At 37.7% G+C, this 14,566-nt stretch overlaps 1 pseudogene; it reads left to right on the top strand.

Moving 5' to 3' along the window:
* LOC149580279 (ABC transporter G family member 29-like) overlaps positions 1 to 13,633 on the top strand; it is a 34,121-nt pseudogene extending 20,488 nt beyond the window's left edge.
* Positions 13,634 to 14,566: the final 933 nt, after the last annotated feature.

Here is a 14,566-nt window from a genome sequence, read left to right as displayed (position 1 = left end):
ATGAAAGGAGTCATCTTGATGGACATATGATAAGTGGTGTTATAACAATACTCTCCCATATGCAACCATCTGATCCAAGCCTTTTGTTGTGTAGTTACATAGTTTCTCAAATATCCTTCCGCCCATTTATTCACAATCTCTGTTTGCCCATCTGTTTGCGGATGATAACTAGTGCTAGGTGTAAGATCTGTACCACACAACCTAAACAACTCTTGCCAAAAAACACTCATAAACTTACTATCCTGGTCGCTGACAATGAATCTGGGCAGCCCATGTAACCTGAATATCTCTTTAAAGAAAAGATCTGCCACCTGTGCTGCTATGTAAGTGGACAGAATAGCAAAGAAGTGAGCAAACTTCGTCAAGCGGTCCACCACCACATAGATGCAATCCCTTCCCTGCACTCGTGGTAAACCAGTGATGAAGTCCATCGAAATACTTTCCCATTTCCTATCAGGAATGGGCAAGGGCTGTAATAAACCTGTAGGAAATGTGTGTTCTCCCTTATTCTGTTGACAAACCATACACTCCCTGACATACCTCTGAACATCATCCTTGAACCCTTTCCATGAAAACCGCTCTCGGATCTGCCTGTAGGTCTTGAAGACCCCCGGATGTCCTGCTGTGGGTGCATCATGAAATGCCTTCAATATCGCCTCTCTCAAATGTGATGACGGAATCAAATAAACCCTGTCCTGAACTCTGATCAATCCATCTATCACCTCATAGCGATCATCCTGTATGGTACCTGAAATCAATCCAGAAGCCCAAGCATCTCCGACATACTCTGCTATAATCCGATCTCTCCAATCTCCTGAAATCTCTGCCAGAGCACATAAGTGAGGTCTCCGAGATAAGGCATCAGCCACCACATTTTTCTTACCTTTGACAAACTCTATGTCAAAGTCATAAGCTTGCAATTTAGTCACCCATTTTTGTTGCCGGTCATTAAGATCACGCTGGCTCATGAAGTATTTAATACTGTTGTGATCAGTCTTGATCACAAAACGTCCACCTACCAAATATGATCGAAATTTGGCCAATGCATGCATTATGGCCAACATCTCCCGGTCATAGACAGAATAACTTTTCTCAACTCCTCGGAGCTTCCTACTCTCGAATGCAATGGGATGCTTCTCCTGCATCAATACTGCTCCAATCCCATCACCTGATGCATCACAATGAAGCTCAAAAGGCTTTGTGAAATCCGGTAGAGCTAGAACTGGACATGAAGACATTACCTGCTTGAAATGCTCAAAACACCTCTGTGCTGCCCCTGTCCACACAAAGGCTCCTTTCCTGGTAAGATCTGTCAAGGGTGTAGCAATCTGTGAGAATCCCTTAACAAACCTTCTATAAAAACCACATAAACCAAAGAATCCCTTAAGCTGTGTAAGGTTTGTGGGAGTAGGCCACTCTACAATAGCTCTAATCTTTTCGGGATCAACCCGAACGCCATCTGCACTAATGATATGCCCCAGGTAAAGGAGCTCAGTCATGCCAAACTCACATTTAGATTCCTTGGCATACAATGACTCTCTCTCCAGAATAGATAACACCTCCTCCAGATGATGTAAGTGCTCCTCCCACGTCTTACTGAAGACCAAGATGTCATCAAAGAAGATCAAGACAAATCTCCTCAGCTGCTTCCTGAATACCTGGTTCATACAACTTTGAAATGTAGCAGGTGCATTGGTTAGACCAAATGGCATAACCATGAACTCAAAGTGGCCATAGTGACATCGGAAGGCTGTTTTCTCAATGTCCTTTGCTCTCATCCTGATCTGATGGTATCCGGATCGCAAATCAATTTTGGTGAAGAAGCATGCCCCATGCAACTCATCAATCAGCTCATCAATCCTAGGAATGGGATACCTATTTTTAATTGTTTTCTTATTCAGTGCCCTGTAATCGATGCACATGCGCATTGTCCCATCCTTCTTCTTTACCAATACTACTGCTGAAGCAAAAGGGCTCTTACTAGGCCTGATATGCCCCATCTCCAACAAATCCTTAATCGCATTCTCTATCTCATCCTTGTGTTTCTTAGGATGATGATAGGGAGTAATCATAACTGGTTTGGCTCCCTCCTCGAGCTCAATAACATGTTCCATCCCTCTGTCAGGAGGAACCCCATGAGGAATATCGCTAAATACTTTAGCATGTCTATCAAGTATCTTCTGGACATCTAGTGGATGACTCTTTTCTTGTGGCTCTGGTGAAGTTGGCATAATGTGGCACTCTGCTGCCCACTCTATGTCATCATGACGAAAAAGTCTCTGCATTCTCCTCAAGGACACTATTCTGCAACCTCCATCTGAAAGCCCTCTAAGTACCACAGTTCTCCCCTCATGCTGGAATCTCATCTCCAATTTTGCTAGATTGAGTGTGAACTCAACTAGTGAAGCCATCCATGTCATGCCGAGGATGACATCATAATCTCCCATGTCCACAACATAGAACTCATCTTCCAACTCGTAGCCATCTCCAAACCTGATGCGAAGATTAGATATCTTCTGAGTGCATAATAACTTATCACCGTTAGCCACCATGACTCTAAACCCATCATGCTCCTCTGTCTGTAACCCTCTCCTGGCTACCAACTGTGCATCTATGAAGTTATGTGTAGCCCCAGTGTCAATAAGAGATATCACTTTCTGCCCTTGGATAGTACCCCTGACCTTAAATGTGATTGCCTTTTGGGCCCCTGTCAAGCGTGCCAACGATCTATCATCCTTAGGAATGTTGCTCTCCTCTATAGTGTTACCCTCATCTGAATCGGAGTGCTAATCATCCCCTTCTGACTCTGACTCTTCTGCTGAAAAATACTCCATTTGATTTGCCTTAGCCTTGAGAGAGCATTTATGAGATAAGTCCCAAGGCTCTCTACAATGGAAGCACAGCTTCTTCTTTCGAAGTTCATTCAAGGTTTCATTGTCTAGTCCCTTTGATCCTTCTTTGGGTTTGCTATACTCTTTCTGAAATGATTTTTTGTCTTTGTCCTTGCGGTAGGAAGAATCTGTTGAATGGTTTTTTCCTTTGTATACCGAAGGGGCTAAATCTCGTGCCTTTTTAGTTGCTTCAGCTAACGTGAGTGGATCATGTCCCTTCACCCAACCTCGTAATGGATCAGCAAGACCATCACAAAATAACACCACCAATCTCCTAGGAGAGATATCAGTAACAAGTACAGACAAGCGTTGAAACTCGGCAATGTAAGCATCCACAAAACCTGACTGTTTTAACTGTGCTAGCTCCTTGAAATGTAACTCGGAATCCTTAGTGTCAAATCTCCCAATCAATGTTTCGGTGAATTCCTCATAGGATGTAATCTGATTATGCCCCAAAGTCACCATGCCATGATGCCACCATTCATGTGCAACGCCATCCAAGTGCATAGCCACATACTTGATAGCCTCCTCCTCAGGCATAGGATTAAGCTGCAAGTATGTATCTACCTTCTGCACCCAAGCTCGTGCAGTCATCTTCCCTGAAGCATCATAATAAGGTAAAGAAAGTTTTCCAACTTTCTTCCTCAGCTCAAAGTTTTGATTCCTCCCTCCTGCTTTAGGCATGTGTCTCATCCTCAAGTCCATATAATCTCTAAGAGAAATATCTGCCTGAAACTCTGGTCCACTAGCCTCCCAGTCCCTCCTGAACTGATCCTGTAACTCGGTAATCTGCGGTTCGTTTACTGGATGAACCGGATCTCTGGGTGGAAAAGTGGGTAGAAGAGGTCTCGAGCTCACAGTCTGTGCTGGGCGTGCAACATGTCTAAAGTTATCAGCCTCATTCCCATTGTTGCCGTGTCCATTATTACCATTAATGTTATTCTCAGGACCATTGTTGTTGCCTTGGCCTTCATGGTTATTGTTTCCCCCGTTGTTATTGTTTCCCTCGTTGTTATTGTTTCTGTTGTTGGCATCACCTGGATTAATATTGACACCCATCTGTCTAGCCATGAGCTGCAACATCATGTCCATTCGCCTATTCTGCTCCTGCTGCATACGCTGCCCCTGCTCTAATGTATCCAGTAACTGTCAGAACAGTACCTCCCCTTGATCTGGACCAGCATTTCTGCCTCCGCCTAATCCTGTATTCCTGTCATCTCGATCACCAATATTATTGTCCTGATCACAGAATATCTCCTCTGTGTCTGTATGGTTGAATTCAATGTCCCCCTGCACGGATGTACTAGACTGTTTGCTTTGCAAGTCTGAAATCCTATTTTATCTTGCTCTGGTATCGCGGAAATTATAAGACCCCTGTCGCATGCTCAAACATAAATGCTTAGCCTATGTTTTTTTTACTTACTTTTTCCCTCTATCCGGCTGTTCCAAATTCCCTATAAGACCTCCACAGGATGGCAGGACTTATAGCTCTGATACCACTGTAATGGACACCCTTGGATGTCCCAAAAAACTAAACCAATTTGCTGAAAGAGATTTTGTCAAACAGTTTGCATGCAACCTCTTATTTCTCCGTTTAATGTTTTAAACCCCTTATAACTCTGGAAATCAAACATTTATTGTTTGTTGTGTTTCGTGCATGGAATTGGTATCATACAACATAAACAAGAAAGAAACTACAATGATATGCAAAGTGGAAATGAACTGCTATTAATAAAATGTTATTTTCAGAATTCATAAAACGAAATACATAGCAGATTTATCAACTCACTAATTACTTCAGCAGTATTGACATAATACTCCAGCCCATGCTTACGGACTTGCTGCTACAATACTTTGTCCTTCAATCAGTCCACTACCTTCATAATACCATTCCCTCTAAGCGGCATAAGCGTCGGACAAGTAGTGAAGAAGATATGAGCAAAATACCAAATCTGCCTGTAGCCGGAAATGCAACTAAACTGCCTGATAATGAAGCTAATAACAAAAAATTCCAAAGGCCAAACCCCAAGGGAATGACATCTAGAATGTTACAAGAGAGGATAGACGTCCTCAAATGCCAAGAACAAAGCTGCAACTCACACACCAATTTCTTCTCATATTCAACCTGTCTAATGAAGCCACAAATGCTTCCTTTTATTCTATTCCCACGGGTCCCCTCAACTCATATGGGCAATGTGAGATAAAAGATGTGTAATATAAAACATATATTAAAATACCCCTTATGTCTCCCTTGGGTACACATCACCAGAAAATAAATATTAAAGTAACACTTTAATATTTTACAATTAAATTAGACGTTACTTTAATAAAACTTCAGGCATTAAAATGTATTAGCAATCGGACTCCGAATAATGCGAGTGATAGCTCATCGGAAAGCTCTCACCGAGGAGTATCGAATCCAATCCCCAAAATTGACCTGCACTGTGTCCTGCCGACTTACTAAAAATAGTAAGTATGCCTGAAACTGAGTAAATCAACTTCGTTTTGGCCCAAACTGGAAATGACTAGGCCAAAACACTCCAAGATCCCATTAAACCCTTCGTTAGCCCTCGGGACCATGTAGAACAAGGCTAACGCGCACACACTTGGTCAACTGCTAAAATGGGGACATTACACAAACCGAGATTGTGATTTGTAGCCTTAGTTTTAAATGTTTGCATAGTATTCGCATTCATTATATTTTTCCAAAATGCAAACCGAGATTGTGATTTGTAGGTGACTTCAAAGAAAGATCAAGAGCAATATTGGGCTGACAAGAGTAAACCATATCGCTATATCTCTGTGAATGAATTTGTGGATATGTACAATAGTTTTAGCGTAGGCAGAAGACTCTCCAGAAAATTATCTGTACAATACGACAAGCTTAACAGCCACAAAAAGTCCCTGGTACATAGTAAAAACCTCATTTCTAACATGGAGATCTTCAAAATCTGCTTTGATAAAGAATGGCTTCTTCTCAAGCGCAATGCCCCCATCTACATATTCAAGACTTCACAAGCAAGCCTTCATGTGCAAGGAAAGCTCTACACCATATTGAGTCAATCTCGTACTATAAATGAGCCTCATTAAGATTATTTATCTGCAGATTATTTTCACAGCATTTGTAGCAACTACAGTATTCTTGAGAACGAGAATGCACCAACGAAATGAGGAGGATGCAAATTTGTATCTTGGAGCTCTCTTTTTTAACGTCCTTACAAACACTTACAATGGCACGACTGAGCTTACATTCACAATTGCCAGACTACCCGTATTTTATAAGCAACGAGACCTTCTGCTAGATCCAGCATGGGCTTTCTCTCTTTCCTCTTTATTGCTGAGCATTCCAATAGCATTTCTGGAAACAGCTGTTTGGGTTGCCATGACCTACAATGGAATAGGATTTGCTCCTGCAACTGTCAGGTACGCTTAGATATTGCATTAAAATTAATAGCTAATCACTCTCAAGTCTGAACCATTCATTCTCTGTTCCAAACTTTTCAAGGACCAACTTTTAGGAGAGTGGGAATTTAATGAGAAGAGTCCACTCAATTGAAAATAAATTCAGGATCTTTATTCATGTGAGAGTGATTTAATAGTGTCGCTGACATTGCAGGTTTTTCAGGCAATTCCTTATACTATTTCTCCTGCATCAGACGTCATCTTCCCTTTTCAGATTTTTAGCACGAGTTTGTAGATCAACGACTGTATCCGATAGCGGAGGAGCACTCTCTTTAGTACTAACTTTACTTCTTGGAGGATTCATTATCACGAAAGGTATGTCATCCTCTCATCTCACTCAGATAAGGAAAAAAATATTGTTCAATCCCGCCCCCTCCAACATTTCATTTTCTTTGCAGATGGCATTCCCAAGTGGTTGGTATGGGGTTATTGGTGCTCTCCGATAACATACGCACCAGTTTCCCTTCTTTTGAATGAGATGCTTGATCCCAGATGGAATATAGTAAGTTTCAATCGAGAACGACTAATCTAATTTCATATTAAATGCTGTTGCAATTTAGTTGTACGAATTACAAATTAGCAACTCAAGAGGCGAATAGTAAAGGGACACTAAACATAAACGCCCAGTGGATCGATGATAACACAGGGCTATTAACAAGTTTTCAACTTAGTTTATATTGAATTACAGAAACGAATTCTTCACCATACATCGCTCTTACCTGGTTCTTTAGTTTTATCAAATTAGTTCCCTGATCTGGGTTTATAATATATATTGAATCACAGAGTACAGATTCTTCACCAAACCTGGGCATTGATGTACTCAAAAGGCGTAATATCAAGCCCGAGGCATATTGGTATTGGATAGGAGCAGCAGCTTTGTTGGGGTTTTTAGTGCTCTTCAATATTTTATTCACAATTGCGCTTACATATCTAAATCGTGAGTTCACTCACTATTCTACACTATGTTGATTGAATTCATAATTCATAATTTGTGCATGCTAAGAATGCTATTTGTGTTGAAAAGCTTTCGGCAAGCATCAGGTTGTAATACCAAAAGAAAAGCTTGAAAACGATGAACAAAACCCATGGGACCAGCCAAAATCTAAAATGGCGCCATCTAAAACATCATATACCAAAACTGGAAAAGGCGCAAGTAAGAATGTTGTCCTCTCTTCGCTTTTAAGAAATGTTCTGGCATTGTAAGACTTCAATACTTGAAGATAAGCGATATGAAATGATTAGAAAAGTTGTTTTTTTCTCTAGCCTTTAAATAGAACTTATATTAGTTATCCATAGTAAAATCTGGTTTCTACCACTTAGCTCAACAGTGTTTGCTTATGCAGAAGAAATGCAGATGCATCAGATGAACAGAAGATCGATCAAAACAGAAATCATGTCAACTCATTTCGATGTAGAATCTGGCGGTTTGCAAAAAAGAGGAATGGTTCTTCCTTTCAAACCATTGGCAATGTCTTTTATTAACGTGAATTACTCCGTTGACATGCCTCCGGTATAACCCACGTTTAACTCTTTCGCTCCATTAATTAAGTTGATAATTATCTTTGATATTTGCTTCTAACTTAAGCTGCAAAATTGACTGTTATTGTTTATAGGTATCTAAATGTGTTTATGTATCCCTTAGTAATAGATAAGATAGTTCCAAATGATTAAACATACACAAAAACATGTATTTTTCAGTAATATTTGACCTTTTAACTCTGAACATTCTGCAGGAAATGAAAGCGCAGAGAGAAACAGAGGATAAACTCCAAATACTTCGTAATATAACAGGGGCATTTAGGCCAGGGGTTCTCACTGCGTTAATGGGGGTTAGTGGGGCTGGGAAAACGACATTAATGGATGTTTTGGCTGGAAGGAAAACAGGAGGATATATTGAAGGGGATATTAGGATCTCTGGATTTCCTAAAAAGCAAGAAACATTTGCTCGAATCTCTGGTTATTGTGAGCAGAATGATATTCATTCCCCACAAGTAACAGTGGGAGAGTCCTTGCTCTATTCTGCATTTCTTCCTCTTCCAAAAGAGGTTGATGACAACACCAAAACTGTAAGTTCCGAGCTCAAATTATGTTTTCGCATATTTGATCCTTAAATGATTGGATGCTATAAGATTCATTCTTTAGCCCTGCCTGAATTGATTTATTTGAGCTACCATTGGCCTTTGTGGATGAGGTTATGGAGCTGGTAGAGTTGGATGGTCTAAGGGATGCATTGGTGGGTTTTCCTGGTGTAACTAGTTTGTCAATAGAACAAAGAAAAAGGTTAACAGTTGCTGTGGAGCTTGTTGCAAATCCGTCTATTATTTTCATGGATGAACCAACTTCAGGATGAGATGCAAGATCAGCAGCTATTGTCATGAGAACAGTACGCAACACAGTTAATACAGGAAGAACCATTGTCTGTACCATTCACCAGCCTAGCATTGACATTTTTGAATCTTTCGATGATGGAACATTTAGAAAATGGTTGAGATCAGCTAAAATAAGTTTTGATATTTATATTACCGAGGATATAATCTGATATAAGAGAGAAGAAGTATCGAATTAAAGGCTGATGAACACAGAGAGATTAACAATTCAAAAGCTCATTAGATTACCAAATAATGGTACTTGTTAGGTTTATTACATTAATTAGGTTAGTTTTTGTGTTTAGATTGGATGAATAAAATTAGTTCAGTATATAGTTGTGGAAGTTATTCCCGTAAGTAGTTGCTGTAAGGGAAAATAAAACTATATAACGATGTTCAGACATCAATGTAATGATTAAGTATTATTCATATCATTCTACTATAATATTCATATCAATTCTATATGTTTTTGAATGTATCCTGAAAATTTGTATCAATAGTTTCTCTTTCATTTTATATTTTCAGTTTCACATTCTTTGGGCCTGTTACAGTGGTATCAGAGCAAGGTATATAGACAATGGAGAGTTAATGGTGAGATGAAAATGTGTTGTGCCCAGTAGTGACGATAATGTTTGTATGCAACACTGAAGTTGGCATTGCATTCATTATAAATGCAAGAGGAATGATTCTGAGATTTTGCTTGGCCTTTCATAATTTGTAAGTTGATTTGGTTCATATGCTTTTGGAGAACCATTTCCTACAGCCTTGGATGCATTTTAATTTGTAAGTAGTGTTCACTTTTCTATTGTGCATTTTATTTAAGTTGCTTGATTTTCTTTCAAATCAATCAAGAAGAAAATGGATAAAATATCTATTATTGCTAAGTTTGAAGGTTTTGAATTCTACATATGGAAAATTAAAATACAATTTCTTTTGGTTGAAAAAAATCTATGAGATATTATATGTGGATTGGTGAAAAAGCTACAAGTTTTTTGCTATAAAGAATAGAAGTAAATAGGATGCTGGAGGAAATGGAGGTTGGAGGATTTTTATCGTCTCAAGCTAGCTTCTCGCTTAGAGATGATTACTGCATGAGAAGCCACTATTTGTGTCCTTGTAAAGTTGGGGCTTGGCCAATTCCTCCCTGAAGATAAGAGGGGAATTGATAGATTTGTGTCCCTGAAAAAAAGAGGGGGCTTGGCTACATGATTGTCCTTCTATTGAGTGAGGGGGGGTATGATTTCAACAATGGCGTTTGAGACACTCGGAGGAGATGTCAACTTTTAAAGGAAAGACGTCTAGACATATTAGTGCTACGACACTTGAGGAGGCGTTAGACACACTCGGAGGAGATGTGGACTTTCGGAGGAAAGGCATCTCATGTGCAGCACCAAAGGAGGCATCAAGCACACTCCATAGAGATGTGAAAATTGTGGAGGAACTATGTCTCGTTGTGTAAAAGAGGTAGAAACAATGTTTTTATGAGGCCAACTTCAGGGTTTGCAATCTGAAGTTGGGATATGAGGGAAACTGCAGGATTAGGATTTGCAATCTGAAGTTGCAGACTACTTTCAAAGTTTGGTGAAGGAGCTTCATCAAAGTTTATCATCTTGGTGAAGGCTTTTCAATTTTATTGGATTAATGTAATAAGGGGGGAATGTTGAACTTGTTACATTAATTAGGTTAGGAATGTTGGACTTATTACATTAACTAGGTTAGTTTCTAAATAAGCGAGAATGATTGTTGAATTAATGTAATAAGGGGGGAATGTTAGGTTTATTACATTAATTAGGTTAGTTTTTGTGTTTAGATTAGATGAATAAAATTAGTTCAGTATATAGTTGTGGAAGTTATTCCCGTAAGTAGTTGCTGTAAGGGAAAATAAAACTATATAACGATGCTCAGACATCAATGTAATGATTAAATATTATTCATATTATTCTAGTATAATATTCATATCAATTCTATATGTTTTTGAATGTATCCTGAAAATCTGTATCAATAGTTTCTCTTTCATTTTATATTTTCAGTTTCACATTCTTTGAACGTGTTACAGTACTATAAAAACTTATATGAGTATACATATGTAGCAATATGAATCTATTAGAATTTGAGATCTAATAAATAATGAAAATTTGCTAGCAAAGCAATTGTATTGATGTCTTACAAGAAGCAAAATGAAGCTGAAGCTTGCGAATATAAGATATGAACGGATAAGGGGTTATCTTTAAAAAAGCAAGCATAGCCGAGCTACTCGGCAATAGAAGGAAATTGAGTTACTTGGCACTAGAACAAACTAGAACAAACTAAAACAGTTAATGTCAGAGCATTGTTAACACTGTGAAGTTGTGTTATGTCATTGTGTAAACTATGAAAATAAAATCCCAAATCACAGAACAAGAACATAGATTGCTTCTGTGTCTTTTCCAACAAACAAATGCACAGTGGAATAAATATTTAAATGGAGACAATCAAATCATAAGAGGAGATGTGCAATTTCTTTTCTTTTTTGTATGTATATTCAAAATAGATTACAACTAGTAATCTGAAAATATACTTCTACAGCAAATAACTACAGCTGAAATCTCTGGCACTCAATGACTGTATGCTAAGTTTAATCAAGTTTCTATGAGCTTTACAACACTCTGGAGCAATCACTGCTCTACAGACACAGAAAAAAACATTAAGCTACAGCTGCTGCTATAAAATCAATGAGAAACAGAGGAAGGCTGCTCTGTTTTCTTTCTGTTATATGCTCTGCCATAATTTGAGATCTAATATATAATGAAAATTCGCTAGCAAAAGCAATTGTATTGATGTCTTACAAGAAGCAAAAGAAGCTGAAGCTTACAAGAAGCAAAAGAAACTGAAGCTTGAGATTACGAGGTAGAAATGCGAAAAATTATGGAGATCAAATTGAAATCAGTTTGTATGGATGAGAAAACGCCTAGAAATGAATTTGCGGTATCATTAGACATTCACAAACATAAAATGTATGAGAGATAACTCCAAGGTCTTATCTTTTTCGCCATGGTTTGTTAGAGGCTATTCCAGGAGTAACAACGATAAAGGATAAGGAAAACCCTGCTACATGGATGCTAGACGTTAGCTCTACTACTGTTGAGCTTTCTCAAGGATTAGACTTTGCAGAATATTACAAGAACTCAAATCTATATAAGTACGTACCAATTCAGCTCAAGACCTCTATCTAACCCATATTTTTTTCTATGGAGTCAACTGACAATAGATGCCTTAATGATGCAGGAGGAATATGTCATTAGCAAAGGAGCTATCTATTCCAGAATATGGTGCAAAAGAACTTTATTTTCCAACCCAGTTTTCACAATCTTTCTTTGCACAGTTTAAATTTTGTCTGTGGAAGCAAAATTGGTCGTATTGGAGAAGTCCAGATTACAACACCATGAGAATTCCGACAAAGTTTTTGGTTGCTGTGACATTTGGAGCTAGAGTGTAGAATGTTGGAAAAAAACGGTATGAGCACCATTCTACAACTTATGAAAATTAAGTACATTTGTAAAGGCAATCTAACTGCTCGTTAAGGAATTAGAAAGATATTAACAGCAGATGTGTTTGCATCAGGAACAACAACATAGATCTCTTTAATGTAATAGGGGGCTTGTATTGCGGAGTGTTGTTCATAGAAGTGATGAATTGTCAGACAGTATAGCCTTTGGTTGCAGTGGAGAGAACTGTTTTCTACAGAGAAAGAGCCGCAGGAATGTATTCCGCGATGGCCTATGCTTTGCAACATGTGGATTTTCTTGGAGTTTTTCTCATGTTAACACGAAATCTTACAATACATTCTACATTTTTACAACATTTTACAAATTAAGCAACACAAAATGAATGCATTGCTGATAGGCTTATCTTGGCCATGCAGGTGATCATTGAGATTCCATACGCCCTTTTCCAAGCACTTGTCTTTGTCGTCATACTGTATAGCTTGATTGGTTTCGACTGGACAGTAGAGAAATTATTGTGGTTTTCCTTCGTCAATTTCTTTACATTTCTCTATTTTACCTATTATGGCATGATGGGCGTCTCAATCACACCAAATGCACAAGCGGCTGCAATTGTTTCTGGATTTTTCTATATTTTATTCGGTCTGTTTTCAGGGTTTTACGTTATTAAACAGGTAATCAATTATTTATTCAGCATTGTAATCAATTTCTTTCAACAAGTAAAACATTCAAATCATAAGGCACACAAACACATGCACTGATTCTTATATCCTGTACACTAATTTGATGTTTCTAAATATTATCATATAGTTTTGTTTCAAAAATATTGTAATTTTAATACACTGTAGTTTAAATTATATTTTGTGATCCATGATCATTATCTCTTCATTTCAATAACGAGTCACAAAAACTGATTCATAAGTTTTAGTAATTATATCGACAAGTTATCAAAATGTTATAATAAACATTGCAAGCAAAGAATTTTCCAAGGTCTTTCGACACCATCATTTTAGTATGCCTTCGGTAAATTCAAAACAAAAGATTTATGTCTTTCTTATTTGGGACTTTAAAGATATACCCTCATGAAAAATGAATTGATTTTCTCTGCATATATTTGATATGCAGAAACTTCCAAAATGGTGGGTTTGGTATTATTGGATCTGTCCAGTATCATGGACAGTTTATGGACTCATTGGTTCACAGTATGGAGACATCACCGAGCTCATAGAAGTAGATGGGAAGAAGACAGGAACACCACTGAATCAGTATTTAGTAGCCTATTTTGGATTCCATAATGATTTTATGGGTGTCGTAGCTGCAGTGCTTTTGGGCTTCACTTTGTTCTTCGCATTTGTGTTTTCTTATTGTATAAAAGTCTTGAATTTCCAGCACCGATAAGGAGCTGATCATTATAATTCTGTCTGTTAGAATGTTCTTCCCCTATATGGTCAACTTCAAAGAGTAATTCTATTGTTCCATTCTGATTGTGAATGCTTTAATAAACATGTTTCAACAATATAAGAGGAGTTGGAATATGAATAATGCAATTTGCGCAAGCTTTTTTTAATCAAATTTTTAAAAGCTAAATATTTCAGCTTATAATTCTTAACTTGCTTTATAAATATTCTTATTAATTAAAGGATATATATGATTTAATTAATATTAAGTAAATATTATGAAAATATAGAGATGTAATATTGCTATTTTGTTTAAAGATATATATAATTTTATTAAGAGGTGGTGGTGAGTTTTCTTATCTACATTTTAATCTAATAAAAAGTTTTATTTAAAAAAGGACTAACAGCCATTATCTTCGCAGTCGTAAAAGATAAGAGAGACAAAAATCACTAACAAGGTAGAGGCATGAGTTTATCACTATCAGTGTGTACCTATAAGACTTAATAAAATATCACTTGCAATGGAGTCCACCCATTTCATTGAGGAGGACATAAATGTAATGGTCACCCTTGGTTACAAATTTCTTTTGAAAAAAATTGTTAAGACTCTTACCAAACTATAGAAACGACACAAACCTACATTCTTAAACTAGGAGTAAGCTCCTCCATCACATTACATATACGAAGACCTAGAACTATTCTCTGAGAGACTTGTTGATGTGAGTTTTGTGACTAGTCCAATGTGCACAATAAAATAGCAACTACTCTATTCTCTATTGAATATTGAAATTCAAGATTTTCAAACAATGTAGCAATCGTGTGATCAAGTTAACCCCAAGATTTACGCTACGTCCTTGCAACTTTATGTTCGACACAACTTAGACTTGTGATATGCTAGTAATGGCATGGGGACTAAAGCTATTCATTCATGAATCTATTCAAATTTGAAATGGCAAATGATTTGGCAA

Source organism: Cupressus sempervirens, chromosome 1 (genome assembly GCF_028749045.1).
Source record: "Cupressus sempervirens isolate cs-2001-9-10 chromosome 1, ASM2874904v1, whole genome shotgun sequence".
Taxonomy (NCBI): Eukaryota; Viridiplantae; Streptophyta; class Pinopsida; order Cupressales; family Cupressaceae; genus Cupressus; species Cupressus sempervirens.
The sequence above is the reverse complement of the archived record's forward strand: the minus strand, read 5'-3'. Positions and strand labels throughout refer to the sequence as shown.